This window comes from Pteropus medius, unplaced genomic scaffold (assembly GCF_902729225.1).
Source record: "Pteropus medius unplaced genomic scaffold, Ma_sr-lr_union100, whole genome shotgun sequence".
Lineage (NCBI taxonomy): Eukaryota > Metazoa > Chordata > Mammalia > Chiroptera > Pteropodidae > Pteropus > Pteropus medius.
Window position 1 is genome coordinate 3,845,495 of NW_024343578.1, and position 16,400 is coordinate 3,861,894.

Consider the following 16,400-nt stretch of genomic DNA (forward strand, 5'->3'; position numbering starts at 1 on the left):
ACACACACACACACACGTGTGCGCGCGCCCTTCTCAGAGAGTCATGTGACTCTAGTTATTGTGAAGACTTGTGTAATAAGTGGAGGAGGAACAGAATAAGCCACCTCAAAATGTGCCACCTTGGCATGTGGATTGTTTTAAGCTGAAGGCAGTTAAGAGCCAGTAGACTCAGGAAAAGCTTTTTACCTCTCCCTTAACTGCCTAAAAGAATTTAGATAGAGGGCTTGTTCCAGGAAGAGAACTATTACTAAGGCTAACCTTGTATATCAGGAAGATTTATCAGTGTGGCATGGCAAACATTTGCTTACTAAATGTTTTGCTCTTCTCTTCTTGTGAACTGTATTCCTACCCTTTGAAACCCAGACCACTACCTTCTTCTCCTTAGCGCAGGATGGTATAAAAGCCTCAATGGCCTGACTGCCTCAGAGTCTGTCTTTGTGAGGCTCCTGTATATACACATATAATTAATTTTTTTTCCTGTTAATCTGACTTATGTCAATTTAATTATTAGACCAGCCTACTAGTCTAGAAGGGAATTTTTTTCCTCCCAAACAAACTTAATCAAGCTCCAGAGAAGCCCCACTGAGCACTCTAACTGAGAAATTTATCTCAAAGAATTGGAATTTGTAAGGAGCCATCAGTTTTGGAAAGAAGATACATTGCTTAGGGTAGGTTCCATTTTAAACCGTGTGGCATGAAATATAAAAATTTAATAAATGGGCCAGTCCTAACTATATTGTGGTAATCATTTCACAATATATAAGTGTATCAACTCATCACATTGTATACTGTTAAACAAAAACCTTTGCAGCTGAAAGTTTTTCTGAAAGAAAGGGTTTATTGAGTCATGTGCTAGCCAGAAAAATGACCAAGTCTTGGGACATACAGTCTAAACCAGTGGTCCCCAACCTTTTTGGCACCAGAGACCAGTGCTCCTATGAGTATCTAATGTCTGATGATCTGAGGTGGAGCTGAGGTGGTGATGCTAATGCTGGTGAATGGCTGCAAATACAGATGAAGCCTTGCTCGCTTGCCTGCTGCTCACCTGCTGTGCAGTCTGGTTCCTAACAGGCCACAGACCAGTACCAGTCCATGGCCTGAGAATTGGGGACCCCCGGTCTAAACCACCAGTAGCAGGGCTAGATGGAAAAGGCAAACATGTCTGTTGTACTGAGGCTGACAGAGTTGGTAGAAGAAAAATGAAAGTTATTTTAAAAGAATTTACATTGGCTATGAAGTGGGGCTGGTTCTTGGATAGGTACATAGTTGGTAAGGAAGAAGTGTTTGCTCTTTATGATTGGTTGTGGGCAGGAGTCCAGAAAGTTCATGCATAAGGAGGATGAAGTGGCATCAGGTAGTCAATTACTCTCTAGATAATCCTGAAACTAGCCACCTGGAAGTTAATTCAAAATGTCCATATATATTCAGGAATATAAGCAGTCTTGTTGGTTTTCAACCCACAGCTGTTAACTAATTAATTTCTCTTGTCTCTTCCTTTCACCCTCTGGCCTGCTGTAATTTAATTTAGGAAATCTCAGAATTTTCTCCTTTTTAACACCTTACACAATGTTATATGTCCATTATATCTCCATAAAGCTGGAAAAACAAATAAACAACCCTATCCAACTAGTTTAAACAATAAGGAAAATTTTTTATTTGACATAACAAGTGATCTTAGGTTAGGATGGCTATAGGATTGGTGTATAGATCACAAGTACCCTGTGTTAATTTCCTAGGGCTGCCATAACAAAGTCACACAAATTGAGTGGCTTAAAACAATAGGACTTTATTGTCTCACAGCCTGGAGGCTAGTAGTCCAAAATCGAGTTGCCAACAGAGCCATGCTCCCTCTGAAACCTGTAGGAGAGACTCCAATCTCTGCCTCCATCATCACATGGCTGTCTTCTTTTTGTGTCTCTCTCTTCTTATGAGGACACCAGTCATATTGGATTTAGGGCCCACGCTACTCCAGTATGACCTTATCTTAACTTAATATTTATCACAGCAATCCCTGGCCTTCCATGTAGCCACATTGTAGGATATTAAATTTGTGAGGGACTTCCAATATCTTTTTTTTTTTTTTTGTATGGCTTGTGGGGGGGTGGGGAGGTGAGGGGTTGGGGGGGCAGGGGGGCGGGGTGGTCCCAATTCCAACCCGTAACAGATCCTTTACATCTTTCTGTTCTTCAATTCTCAACCTTCTGGCTTGCCCTTAGGCTGCTCTCCTCAGGGTCAAACCAGACTACAGTAGTTCCAGGCATTACATCCAACATAGTAGTAGTAGCGATCATCACTTCTTTCTATCTCTTTTAGATGCAAAGAGACTTTTCCTAGACTGCCTTCCCCAGCAGACTTCTTCTCATTTCTCATTTCAAATATTTCATCACAAAGGCATGCCTAATCCCATCACTGGGAAGGGAAATAAGACCACTCATCTTGATTGGCTTAGACCATTGGTTCTTAAATTTGACATGCATCAAGATCACCTGGAGGGCTTGTCAAAACACAGATTGCTGGGCTCTGGTTCTAGTGTGAGATTTGAGAGTTTGGATTTTTGACAAGTTCCCAGGGGAGGCTGACGCTGCTAGTCTGGGTCCATACTTTGAGAACTAGTGGTTTAAACTAATCAAGATTTATCTCAGAGGACTGGGCTCAACTCTTGGGCAATGCTTACCACTTAGAGGAGGGAGGATATGTCAACAAAATCAGGATTCCAACAGAAAGGAGCAAGGGGAGAAAACTTTTAGGTAAGTAACCACAGTGTCTGCAGAAGAGTGGCCAAATAAAAGCCAGGAGGAGATTAGAAGGAGTGAGTTCAGACAGGCAAGAAAAATGTCAGAATGGAATGATATCAAGGGAACCATGAGGAAGAGTTTCAGGGAGAGAGTGGTCAACACTCTTAATGTGACAAATAGAGCCAGGAATGTAAGCACTGAAAAGTGACCACTGGATTGGAAAACTATGTTAACCTAAAAATAAAAGGCCAAAGTGAGAGACAATAAACATTTATTTATCTGAAATTAAAAAAGAGTAGCGATTCAGGAAGCACTGATTCAGGCAGAAACCCAGTGTTCTGATTAAGAGACAAAGGCAAGGGGTGTTTGTGAGAAAGAGAAGAACAATTTTATCAATGGAAGGCATTTTTATTCTTGCAGATAAGTTAACAGTGACACTAATTCTAAACAATGTTTTAATTTTCAGTCTGATAGTTGTCGGTTTGGTAGTTATAATATCTGCTTTCCTGATATCTTTGTAAATAATTCTTTGGGACATAATGTTGCTTTAGGCCCAATCCAAAAGTTATTTTGTACTATTTTACTATTACAAAGGTTTGAGGCATAAGACATGCAAGTTAGTTCCTCTGGCATGGCAACTCTGACACCATTTTAAAGTGATTCCATTTATATTATTATAAAATATTGTTCCCCTTTTGATTAAGATATTTTCTTGAAAGCATTGCTGACTAATGATTGGAAAAAGAAACACTGATGAGCTATTAAAAGCATCACTAGTCCTCTATTGTCAGGATGGCTCATTTTCGATATGTTATGCCATTGTTGGTCCCTTGTTGGAAGGAAGGCTCATTCCAAGTATATCACAGTCAATGTAGGCAGAAAAGTGTTTCTCATTTTTTTTTTCTCTAGGAGCCTCAGGCTGTATTTGAGCAATAAGAGTGCCAGATCAGAGGAAGGCTTTACCATTATGTTGAAGAGCAAAAATATTCTGTAGTTTCTTGAGTTTTCTTATATGAAGTCTCATAGGCCTTAGCGATCATCACAAAACACTAAACAACCATTATTAGAATGGTGTTTTTATAACATCAAGCTATGTGAAACAAAGATTTATAACAGCAAAAATTTCTATAATAAACAAAATATTAAGTCCAACATGAAGAATAGATTTGAATCAGGAGGCAATGTCTAAGGGCATTTAAGTGAAGATATTAAAGAACTGTGATGTGTTAGGGGACATTGTATTTAATTACTTGGCTGGTTTCTGGATTTTAGTCCATCTTTATTTTATTAGAGGTGTTTTATCCAAATACAACAGGAGGTATTAACAATAGAGCAAACCACCTTTTTCAGCTAGGATATGGTTGAGAACAGTTCTATTGTCTAATGTAACTCATGCAAGGGAATGAAAAGATTTTTCTTTGGTTGGCTATTGCTGTGGTGGTCTTTGCAACACTTGCCCAAGGAAAAAGTATTATTTTAAAATCTGATACTTTTACTGGGGTCGACATCACGAGGCATTAAACATCTTTGACCATGTATAACTACTTGCATGTCTTGGTCTCTCATAATATTTGTGAGATAGAAAGGAACTGAAGTAAGGAAAGAAGGAGAAATGAAGATATAGGTTATATAGGCCTGGTCCAGATTCTTGGGTTAGTTGTCTATAACAAATATTATCTGCTTTATTTCTTAGTAGTTTAAAATTTTAAACCCTCTGTTGAATAGTCCAACAAGAGCTTTCTTTAAATTGAGAAACATAAATACAAGAGTCAACATCTTTAAATTTGGCCATACATGGATTAGTAAAGAATACCTGAAAATTTGGAGAGATTGGGTAGGAAAGAAAAGATATTTTAATTTTGTTCGTAAAGGTATAATTTACCAAATTGCTGTAGATCAGAGGTAACTTAGGAGAAAAACATTCTTATGAATAGAAAACAAAGATAGAAACCCAGTAATATTTCATATAAAGGTCATAAAAATCATAATCATCTTTATCAGTTCATTTAGTCCCATGTTATGAATTCTTGTTTATCTTGATCTTTTCATTAGCAGTTTTATAAATCCTGTTTTTTTCTTATAGTTCTTTAAATCTTTACCCAGTTCAATGTTATATTTTTAAAGTTATCAGAAACCTGTATTTTATTTTTTTAAATTATTTATTATTATTATTAATACCTACAGCACCTGGTCTTCCTAGGTGGTCTCCCATCCAAGTACTAACCAGGCCCAACCCTGCTTAGCTTCCAAGATCAGACATCAGGCTTGTTCAGGGTGGTATGGCCATAGACCATGGACTGGCTATGTTTCCACTGGGGCACAAACCCAGAACCTTCTGTGTGTAAAGCAGACGTGCTAACTGCCACACTATGGAACCAAATCTCAGAAACCTGTAGAGTACTTTTCAGGGTTTTTTTTTTTTTTTTTATGAATGTCTTTGAAGATAAAACACATTTATAGAAACATTTTTTCTCAAAACATCAAAATAAAATAAGAATTGTAAATTACTTAAAAATGGCCGTGGTTAAATATCTAATGAGAGTTTACATATATACTTATATAAATAATACAATTGACTTAGTTTTCCATTTCAGTCTCAGTAAGCTGGACCATATATAAAATTCTTTCTCAAGATCCCTTTTCCATTCACCTTCTATAACTTCTATAAACATTTTACAACATCCATAAACCTTCTGTAACTTTTCAGCTTTTGTCCTATCTTTTTCTTCCTTATTTTGAAATAAACATTTTTTAAACAAAATTATTTTTTTATTTACCAAAAAAACAAAGACTTATGTCTTTTATATCTTTTTTATCCCAAAAACATATTTTCTTTTCCTTTAATAAAAATATATCTCTATGCTTTGTATCTTTTTTATTAAAAACTTATATCTTATTTTTCATAATAGTCATTTTATTTTATCCTTATTATTTTTCTAGTTGTTTTATTTAAAAAAACCATAATCCTTTTATAAAACAATTTTGGCAAGGGAACTTATACAGCAGTCTGTATTTTAAAAAGGCCTTTTCTTCCCCCACTTCTGGTCTCTATGGACAATGTTTTGGTTAGTTCCTGAATGTTTACATTTCAAAGACATGATGAAATTTATGGATGTAAAGAAAAAAATGTAAGTTTTTTAGCATTGGACCAAGACAGGCCAGAATTTTAGGAACTTTATATAATTTCTAGAATATTTATATTAATAATATATCTATATAAATATAATCAAAAGTTTAATATTATTTATTTGACAATGCTTCTCATATAATTTAACATACCAAATAAATCTAATTTTGTTAAGATTTCTCTTTTGAGATGTTTCAGGGGCCCTTTAAAACACCCCAAAATTATTCTTAGGTCAGTAAGACTTTATTTAAAATTTAATTTCTGGAGGTTTGTCAAATATGTTAAAATTTAAAAATAGTTGATTAACAAGATCACAGATCATTAGGAAATAATATTTAATTATCCATTTAAACAAAATGACAATAAGATATTTAAAGACAAATACAGAAGGCTACATAATTATAAACAAAATTTTAGTTCTTATTATTGAGAGGACTCAGTTTACTCAAGGACCTGATTAAGACAACATGAAATGTAGAACTTTGTTTTTTCAGGCAAAAAACTTTTTATACAATCTTATCAGGAACAGACCAATAATAGGAAAATGTTGTCCTTTTAGTAAATGAAAGAACTTAAATTTTAGCTTTACATAACCACGCCATTGATATTAAAGCTTAATTAATTTTTTAACATTCTTATAATAACAATTTAACTTTAGCCAGCTTAATTATAAGAGGTAATATTTCCTCTTTCTCTCTTCCCCTTCTAAAACTACCAACACAAAATTATTTTTATTTCCTTTAGGAAAACATATCTCCATACCTGATATCATCTTTTATTTAAACCATGTATTAATTTCTTCTCTATTAATTAGATTTTTTAACCCTTAGAAATCTTAATTTAGTGGCAACTAAAAATAAGCAATTAGTATTCTTTAGATTGGTAAATTTATGAACACATTTCATTACCTCTAGATATATAGGCTCTTTGACTCACAAATATATTTCATAATTTTTAGAAACATATACTTTCTTAATATAGTATTAGACATTTTTAATAACAGATCCAAATATATTTAATTTTTCTATATTAAGAAGCCTAAAGTAGGTAAAGTTAGATTTATTTAACAATATTTCAGTATTTTAACTTATTTGGAAATGATCTAGATATTCGATTATTTTTATCTTTTAATTTAATTTAATAAAACGATAAGGTTTCAAGTTACTAAAAGATTTTGGAGAATTATTTTTAAGTACACATACCATAAAACAATTATTTCTGGAAAAACTTTTATTTACATGTATTTAATTTATTAATTTTCAATAATTGCATTTGGACTACTCATGAAAATTTTATGAAACATCGGGCAAAGTCAATTATTATCCTAACATATTTTCCTGTTGACAAATGCTATAACAGAGATAACACATTTTTTTGTAAAACCAGATAAAATTAAAATATTATATTAAAAGTTGATAACTCCAAAGACATGTCTGTTTTAATGAAACCAACAAACTTAAATTAGCTTTACTATTAAATAATTTCCCAGATCATATGATACTGAAAAGTATTTGTGTTAGTTTCTGTTATATTCCTTAATTTATATAAATGTTTAATTACCTTAAGCCAATTAGAACTCTTTTTATAAACCAATTCTAGTAATATCCTCCAGAGGTAAACATACATACACATATATAGACAGACAGAACCAGAGACCTCATAGTTCTTTTTTTTTAAAATTTCAGCCATGAGTGTGGTATGTAAGGCCAAACCCCATGAATTTATAATAGTTGGGATAAGTTAAGTTTATTTATTCAGATGGCTAAGGTTTTAAGATTTTTATTTGTCCTTGATAAGCAATTTTTTAAGGAGATGGGGGCTGCTTAGGCAAGGGAAACTTTTCAGCCACTTATGCTTTTAAAACAGCTTTCTTTTCCTATTTTTTTCCCTTTGGTTTGTTTAGACTAAGGCAGTGTAGGCTGTGTTTACATTCCTGGTTATCTGTAAGAGGCCCTGGTGGTTACTGAGGAGGCTTAAAAAAATAACTCTCAGACTTTTAATTTTTCCAAATTTCTGAACATAGAATTATTAAATTCTTTGAAATATCTTGTCAGGTTTCAGGCAGGACAAATAATACAAAATTTTAAAGTGTCTACTCAGATGGCCAAAGTTTATTTTAGGATTCTTTTGGAGAAAGTACTATCTTTTGGAAGCTTCTGTTTACTAGTCAAAAAAAAAATGCATTCCACATCTTCTTTATCCAATCGTCTATCGAAGGGCACTATGATTGTTTCCATGTCTTCACCACTGTGAATAATGCTGCAGTGAACATCATGGTGCATATATTTTTATGGATAAGTGTTTTCAAATTTTTGGGGTAGATACCCAGAAGAGGGATTGCTGGGTCATATGGTAATTCTATTCTTATTTTCTGAGGACTCTCTGTACCGTTTTCCATAGTGGCTGTACCAATTTACTTTTTCACCAACAATATATGAAGGTTCCTTTTTCCCCACACCCTCTCCAATACTTGTTATTACTTGTCTTGTTGATGATACAATGGAATATTACTCAACCATAATAAAAGATGAAATATTGCCATTTGTGACAACATGGATAGATCTTGAGATTATCATGCTAAGTGAAATAAGTCAGACAGAAAAAGTTGAGAACCATCTGATTGCATTTATATGTGGGATGTAAAACTGGAAGGAATAAACGAATAAGACAAACAAAAACTCATAGACACTGACAACAGTTTAATGGTTACCAGAGGGAAAGTGGGGAGGGGGAAGGTAGATAAGGGTAAAAGGGGTGATGGAATACATGGTGATGGAAGGAGATTTGATTTGGGGTAGTGAACATGCAATGCAATATACAAATGATGTATTTTTAAATTGTACATTTGAAACCTATATAATTTTATTAACCAATATTACCCCGATAAATTTAATAAAAAAAAATGCATTCCATTGTCCCAGGAACTATTTGGGTTTCTGCCTGAATCAATACTTCCTGAATAGCTATTCTTTTTCAATCTCAAATAAATGTTTGCTGCCCCTCACTTTGGCCTTTTATTTTTAGGTTAACAACTAGAAGATCTTTATTGATCTTAGAAAGAGAAGTTTTATTTTGAAGACGACACATGGAAACAGTTATACAAAATACAAAGTTATTTACATATCATTATCTGCTACTGATACCAAGTGGTAGAACTAATTCTTAGAGTTAGAACTGGTTTTTCTAGAATACAGGTAACTAGGTGAGTGGTAAGAAGAAGCAAAGGGGTTTTGATTTACTGCTGAATAGTGAAATAAGTTTGCTGAGACAACTTAGTGTTCTGAGTTCATATTTAAACACAGCCACATCTTGAGTCTTAAGTTACAGATAAGAGGTCATGCTTGTGAGGGAAATAATTGCACATTCTTATCTATTTGCCAGTCTAAACATCAGTCTCCACATATATTCAGAGATGTCTACTTATCTATCAATGCCCACCTATTCCTTTCTATGTATGCACATCTATTGCCTAGCTTCACTTATATACATAGTTATTTATGGACAAGTCCAGGTTCTGCCACTTGCTACTGGAATACCTATCTAGGCCTCCATTTTCACATCTGTGAAATAGAGATGATAATCACACCTCTCATAGAATTGTTGTGAGGATTAAATGAGCTCACATGTATAAATAAAAATGTGTATGTATGAATGAAAATTGTTACTATGACTACACAGCCTTTACTTTCTCCACATGTAACATCACCAGCTAGCAGTCGATTCCTAAGTGTTGGATGAGTCCAATTTTAAAAGTATATTTATACTATATGATTCCAATTATATGACATTCTGGAAAAGGCAAAACTACGGAGATAGTGAAAAGATCACTGGTTGCCAGGGGTTGGGGGAGGAGGAGGGATGAATAGGAGGAACATAGAAAATTTTTAGGGCTGTGAAAATACTCTATATGATACCATAATGAAGAATACTTGTCATTATACATTTGTCCAAATACATAGAATCTACACAACCAAAAGTGAATGTAGCACTCTGGTAGAAGATGTTGATAATGGAGGAAGGAGGCTATGCATGTGAGGGGACAGGAGGTATATGAGAAATCTGTACCTTCCTCTTAATCTTGCTGTGAACCTACAATTGCTCTAAAAAAATAGTCTCTTAAAAAAAAAAAAAGTAGAAAAAGAAAAGAAAAAGAAACTATAAATGGGCCAATCAAATATCTGGAATACTTTAGCTAAATTAATTTATTCAATTAACAATATATATTGAGCCAGACTCTGGCTTGACTCTAGATACAATGGGAAGGAAAATTACTTTATAAACAATAATGTGTAGCTATTCAAAATGATTGTATAGTTCTGTATTTATTGACCTGGAAGATATTCATAGTATTATATGAAAAGATTAGGTTATAAATAATATTGTATTGTGAACCCATTAAAAATATACTTTAGAGGAAAAATCTGAAAAGTTCTATATTCAAATGGTAAAATTTATGTTATATATTTTTTTACCATAATAAAAACAAATATAACAGTAGCTACTTCTGGATACTATGTTTTTTATTACTTATTTGTATTTTTTCCATTTTTCTGCAGTGGATGTGTACTTGTGTGAAAAACTAAGTGAATAAATGAAACAATGATTAAGAGTTTAGTAACACAGGTTAATAACATGAAAACAATAACAAATTAAGTCTGATGTTCTTTAAGACAATCTGATTCACTTCTGACTGCAAGCTTTCTCCTCCATCCATCCCCCACTGGAGCCAGCCTTCCTGGGTCATTTTTTAAAGTCCAGCCTTTAAGGCACTGTTGGACTGGAATAGGAGAGTCCCACTATAACAGGGCAGGGAGCCAGGCTAGGAATGTGAAACAGTGAGAATGTGAAACAGGCTGAACCATTTCAGAACACTCTTAAAATATGAAAAAATGACTTTTTCCATTCCAAAAATAATTCAGGAAGTCAAGTCTTGGAAGAAAGCTTTGGTCTTAACAGTGAAATCTGGGAAAGGTACAGGAAGTACAAACTTGAAATATACCCTGTAAAGATTCCTTTTGGCTGACAACACAGTAGATTATGGCTGTTTCTGTGGTTATTTTTGTAGGGACCAAAATATGGTATCTCAATGGGTTCACTTCCCAACAGTACCAGGACATGGCACCATATCTGTCCTTGTTGCCACCTAACCATTCAAAGCAGACTCAATGTCAGCCTTTCTAGCCTGTGAAATAAAGAAGCAGGAATTGCAGGGAAGTGAGTGCTCTGAGGCACCAAGGACTTTTCTTCCACTGCTTTGCAGTTTGGAAAGTTGCCATTCATTTGGGTTTCACTCAAACAGGCTTTTTCCAGACCCCAGAACAAATTGTAACCAGAAGCTCTGCTCTTTGTCAGGAGGCCAGTTGCATCCCAGACTTAGCCAGGATTGTGCCCTCTACCCTCAGAAAACTGCTTTTCTTTCTTTTTTCTCTTTTCTCTTTTTCTTTCTTTCTTTCTTTCTTCCTTCCTTCCTTCCTTCCTTCCTTCCTTCTTCTCTTTTTTGTTTGAGCCAAACTGACAACATATACCAGGGAGTGAGATCTCAAATGCTCTGGAGAATAACAGTTTGGCTGCTTCTTTTATGTGGTTAAAATTAAGGACAGAAGGAAGGAAGATTACATGAAGGTGGGGAAAAAGCAAAGCAGGGATTGGATTAGAGGATAGTTAACAAGATTATGTACTCTCCTGAGGGTGGTTACAGTTTATTTCAAAACTGTTAACCTGCACAGAAACAATGGACAGGGCTTGCTTAAGGTAAAGACCAACTTTTTACTATAAAGTTATATGCCAAGGACTTGACTATCCACTGTGATCTGCCCAGTTAGGAATTTACAATCAGATCACCCTGTGAGATTACTTTCCATAAAACCCTTAAAAAAAAAAATCCATTTTGGTCATAAATCAGTCTGAAGGATGCACTGATGACCAACCTTTTGGTTGGATAGAGTGGTCTCACAGCACTAGGAAGCTCATTCCTAGGAGGTCTCTGTAGTGGGGTTGTCTTGTTTATCGTTGGGAATGGGACAATACTGAGATCTGAGTTGAGGCTGAATTTTCTCAAAACAGAAATGGCAGGTAAATGGAAGGCAGTCAAGTCTTATGGCCTTCATTGCAAAAAAACACTCGGGATCATTTCTATCCTGAGAACTATTGTGATCTGAGTTTTTGCCTTCTGTCTCATTTTTCTGTATTTGGCATCTAGTATAACATTTACATAAGTCACAAAAAGAGTGTTAATAATTACCTTATACGTGTTCAGTAATCTTTTAAACAGTTGGACTATATGGAAAACCCCAAGAAACAAGTATAACTATTATTATGACTAATATCATTAGCTGACAGGTAAAGACAATCAAACAAAATGGATTCTGAGTTCAATATCAATTTATAGGTATAAAAGCCTTGTCAATGTCTTGGGATAGCTGTTAACCTCTGATGCCAGTGGTTTCTCATTCTAGAGGAGTTTTTGATGTCCATAAACAGGAGTAGATGTCCATTTGTGGTTATAAGTTCTCTAATGAGGTTGTGTGCTGGCTGGAAAATTACTGCTTGGCTATTGCCCATGGGAACATAGGTTATCACCCAAGGGAACATGACATTCTAACAATAAGCTTTCTGCTTCTGTACGCCTGTTTGTACAACCGACCTGCGAGTTGACAGTAAATAGAAGAAAAATAGACTTTTGTGTTCAGACAGAATGAGGAATGGGGTTTAGGGCTTAAAAACCCTGTACCTCTACATTTCGGGGCTGCTTAATTTGGGGTCTGTGTACCCCTGGCAGACCCAGCTGGCTGAATAAAGAGAGTGTTTCCTATAACTCACTGATTTCTGTTGGTCCATGTGTCTATCGGGGGCTGGTGGCTACAACAGTTGGAGAAGTTCTTTTATTTGATGTCTTTTCCAATAAACAATATCTAAAGTCTTGGTCTTCTATGACTTTAACAATACCATGAGCTTGCTGTGAAAGGAAGTGGTTATAACATGACATTTACTTGAAGTGACTCTATCGAACCTTGGCAATGGTGTAAGATGTCTCTTTTCGATGTCAGCTTGTAACTGGAGGGCAACTGAGTCCAGGGCTCGTGCTGCCTGTGTTGCTCAGCCAATAGACCAACATAGGAGTTGGGCTACTTAGAATAAGTGTTTATTGTCAGAGCACCCAGTGATCTGAGAAGGAAGCAGGTTAACACCTTCAAAAATGGCCTTATTTTCTTAGTCCAGCTTCGGGTACTTAAGGGAAAATCTGGGCATTATTCTAGATGCTACATGGTGGTTCTGGGAGGGTCTGTTGTGCTTCACAGAGCCTTCTCTCTGGTAACATGGTCCTCTGGTGGCCTTAGCAACCCAGGAACAAAGGTGGGAGTAGACCGGAAAGAACACTAGACCATAGGTTGTGATCAATAAGCATAAGGGCATTAATCATAAGTTTCAGGGCAACTTTCCATGGCAGAGGATGTTCCAAGCTCTGAGTCAAGCTACAGAGGACAATCTGTTATTAAGCTTTGGGTAAGGAAAGGTGAGGCTGGGGATACTGTGAGGCCTCTACTACGGGCATCCCAACCAGGCCCTTCTTCAAGTTCATAAGTTCTTTCATCTAACTGCACTGGACTGCATGAAGGAATGTAAAAACCAAAAAATGGGGAGCCAGGGTGTAGAGAAGACCCAAGTGGCCATCTTGGATTTCCCATAACCCTGACTAGTCATTTAATTTACAACCAGTGTTTACCCATACAATATACTATAGAAGTTTTTCTATATATACTGAGATTTTTAACCCTTAAAACCTCAGTATCTAATGAAAACTAAAAAGTAATCAATTAGCATTCTTTAGCTTGTACATTTTATAACCTCTAGAAACATTTTTCATAGACATAAAGGTCTATTATTACTAGGGACTTATCCCCAGGCAAAAAGACATGTCTGTTTTACTTATACCAACAAACTTAAGCTAGCTTTTATTTACTAATTATTAGTATTAGATCACATGAACTTGAAAAGCATTTGAGTTAGTTTCTGTATTTCTGAGAGTTTTAGACTATCCAATTCTTATAAGTACTTGCCTTTAAATTAATTTTAACAATACTATCCGGAGGTCAAAAATTATCTAACATTTATAACATACATATATAGACACACAGACAGACAAAAAGACCAATTGGATCCAATTTTTGTTTTGGAGGCATTTACAATTTATATCTGTCCTTGGCAAGTCGAATTCCAAATGACCTTTCTCCTTTTAAAATAAGCCAGCCATTTTTAATACCTCAAAGAATTGGGTTGACATCTAAATGACACCATAGCTGGACCCATTTATCTAAATCCTCTTTTTGAAGTTTTGAGAGACCAATCAAATATGATTTGCATTCATTCTGTCTAATTTTATAGCTGGCTTTTTCTAATTGATATAAAAGATTCATTTAGAAGTATCAAAGGAACCTTATCTCAGCTATCTTAGTTATAAATGGGAGGCTGACTGTGTTATTGAACTCAAGGGATTCATTTTTGCCTGCACGCATCAAAGCCAAAAGAGACATGAACAGGAGTTTGCAGCAAAGAAAGTAGAAGTTTATTTAAGGAAATGGCACCAAACCCAGAGACACAGGTGAGCTAGCACTCAAAGACCTGGGGCCCTGATGGCCTCTAGGGGAAAGGTTATATAGGAGAAAACTCATAAGTTAAGGGAGTTGGGGTTGTGGGCTTGACTGATTGGTTGGGGCCAGTAAGAGGCAGTTGATCAATACATCAGGTCCTGATGTCAGTCATCATTCTCTATGTTTTTAAGGGGATGCTGTTAGGGTTGTTCCCCCCTCACGGGTATAGAACTGAAAGGTGTTATCTTTAGTTTGACCAAAACTCTTTGTTGTCAACAGACCTGAGGCTTTGTTCCTAAGACTGCTTGATGCTGACCTAAGGGCTTAATGATTAAGGGAGTGGTTGTGCAATGTGTAGAAGGATAAGGAAAGAAAAGCAAAATGAGCCCAAGGCCAGTTTGAATCAAGGAAAAAAAGAGAAGAGAAAAAGTCATTTTTAAAGAAGCGAAGATTTGAACAATTACAGCTGTGGTGGGTCTTGTCTTCTGGGAGGCACAATTTCCCATGTCAATTTCAAGATCTGTAGAATCTGACAAACTTCCAGGGAAAACCTTCCCTTACATGCTCATCTCCAGATAAGCCAAGTGACATGGATATCCCTTTAGGACTGCTTTATGCCCTAGAGATTTTTCTTCAGGCAACACTACAAAGATTCTTAGTCAGCTAATACCCCAGCAAGGACCAGTGAGAACTTATGGATGCCACCAGAACCACCGGAACCTCTGGAACTTTGAAGGTTTGCTAGGAATGGGCCCCTCCCTTGGGGTGCACTCATTCCAGGATGCCTGGCCCTCCTCCTGCCTAGCACTTCTCCTTGGGGCTCTCACCAGCTTCTCTGAGATTGGCTATGGTGCCAACACTGGAAGACTCCGGCACCCATCTCTGCCACTCCGGATTTGGGGATCTGAACAACTTATCGTCACCCCATTGGCTATTTAGGTTGGGGAAGCAAAATGTTCTTTCTCTTTCAGAACTAAAGAGAGTTCAGTCTCTCATTTATCCAGCAAAGGTTTTGTTCCAATTGTCAGTAAGCAATCCAATTAAAAAGCTGAGACTAAAAGTAGCAATGCATTTCCCCCTTTCCCAGGGTTATCTCAACCCTATCCCCCTTGAGGAATTTCTAAGAACAGCTCAAATAAAGTTACAGCCTGCTACTTTAAGCAAGGAGGCCCACAATTTCTAGAGAAACTCACTCAAGTTCACCTGATGCGAAGCAGGGAGCTAGTGGGGCATAATGGGCTCTTGCTAGTACCTAGCATTGGGTCCGGGTCTGCAGGGTGGTCTTGAGTGGGATTCTTTGTGCTGTGGCCTGTATAGAATAGACCAAACCAGGTATGCTCTCAAAGGCTGTTTATTAGCCGGCAGCTGTCCTGTACAAAGGAGCAGCCCCGAAATGCCAAGATACAAGGTTTTTAAGCCCTAAATCCCATTCTTTATTCTATCTTAAACACAAAGGTCTATTTCTCTCCTATTCACTACCTGTCAACCCACTGGTCAGGTGTGCAAGCAGGGAGTACAGAAGCAGAAAGCTTGTTGTTAGAATGTTATGTTCCTATGGGCGATTGCCTATGTTCCCATGGGCAATAGCCAGTATTCTCATGGGCGATGGCCAAACAGTAATTTTCAGCTTATATACAATTGATTATTTTTCATGCCATGCAAGCAAGCAGGGTTACACAGGCTAAAATGGGCAGTTAGCATATGAGCTCATTGTTACAAGTTCATGATTAACAGAATGTAGTTAGGTGTTCCAGAAACTAGGCCTAAAGTATAGACTTCCTTTGTCCAGTTTCAGGTTTTAATTATCCTTTAACCCTTTCACATTTTAGCGGGCTATCACATTTGGAATCCTGCCATACTATGACAAGTAAATGTTGATGTAAAGAAACGTCCAAACTTGTAGAGAGTTTTTATAAGAGTTTATTTGAGCCAAACTTAACAACATAAGCC

General features: G+C 36.1%; 1 pseudogene; it reads right to left on the reverse strand.

Annotated features, from left to right (window-relative positions):
- Window positions 1–4,910: 4,910 nt before the first annotated feature.
- LOC120606358 (uncharacterized) lies at window positions 4,911–5,026 on the reverse strand (annotated as a pseudogene).
- Between the last annotated feature and the right edge of the window lie 11,374 nt (window positions 5,027–16,400).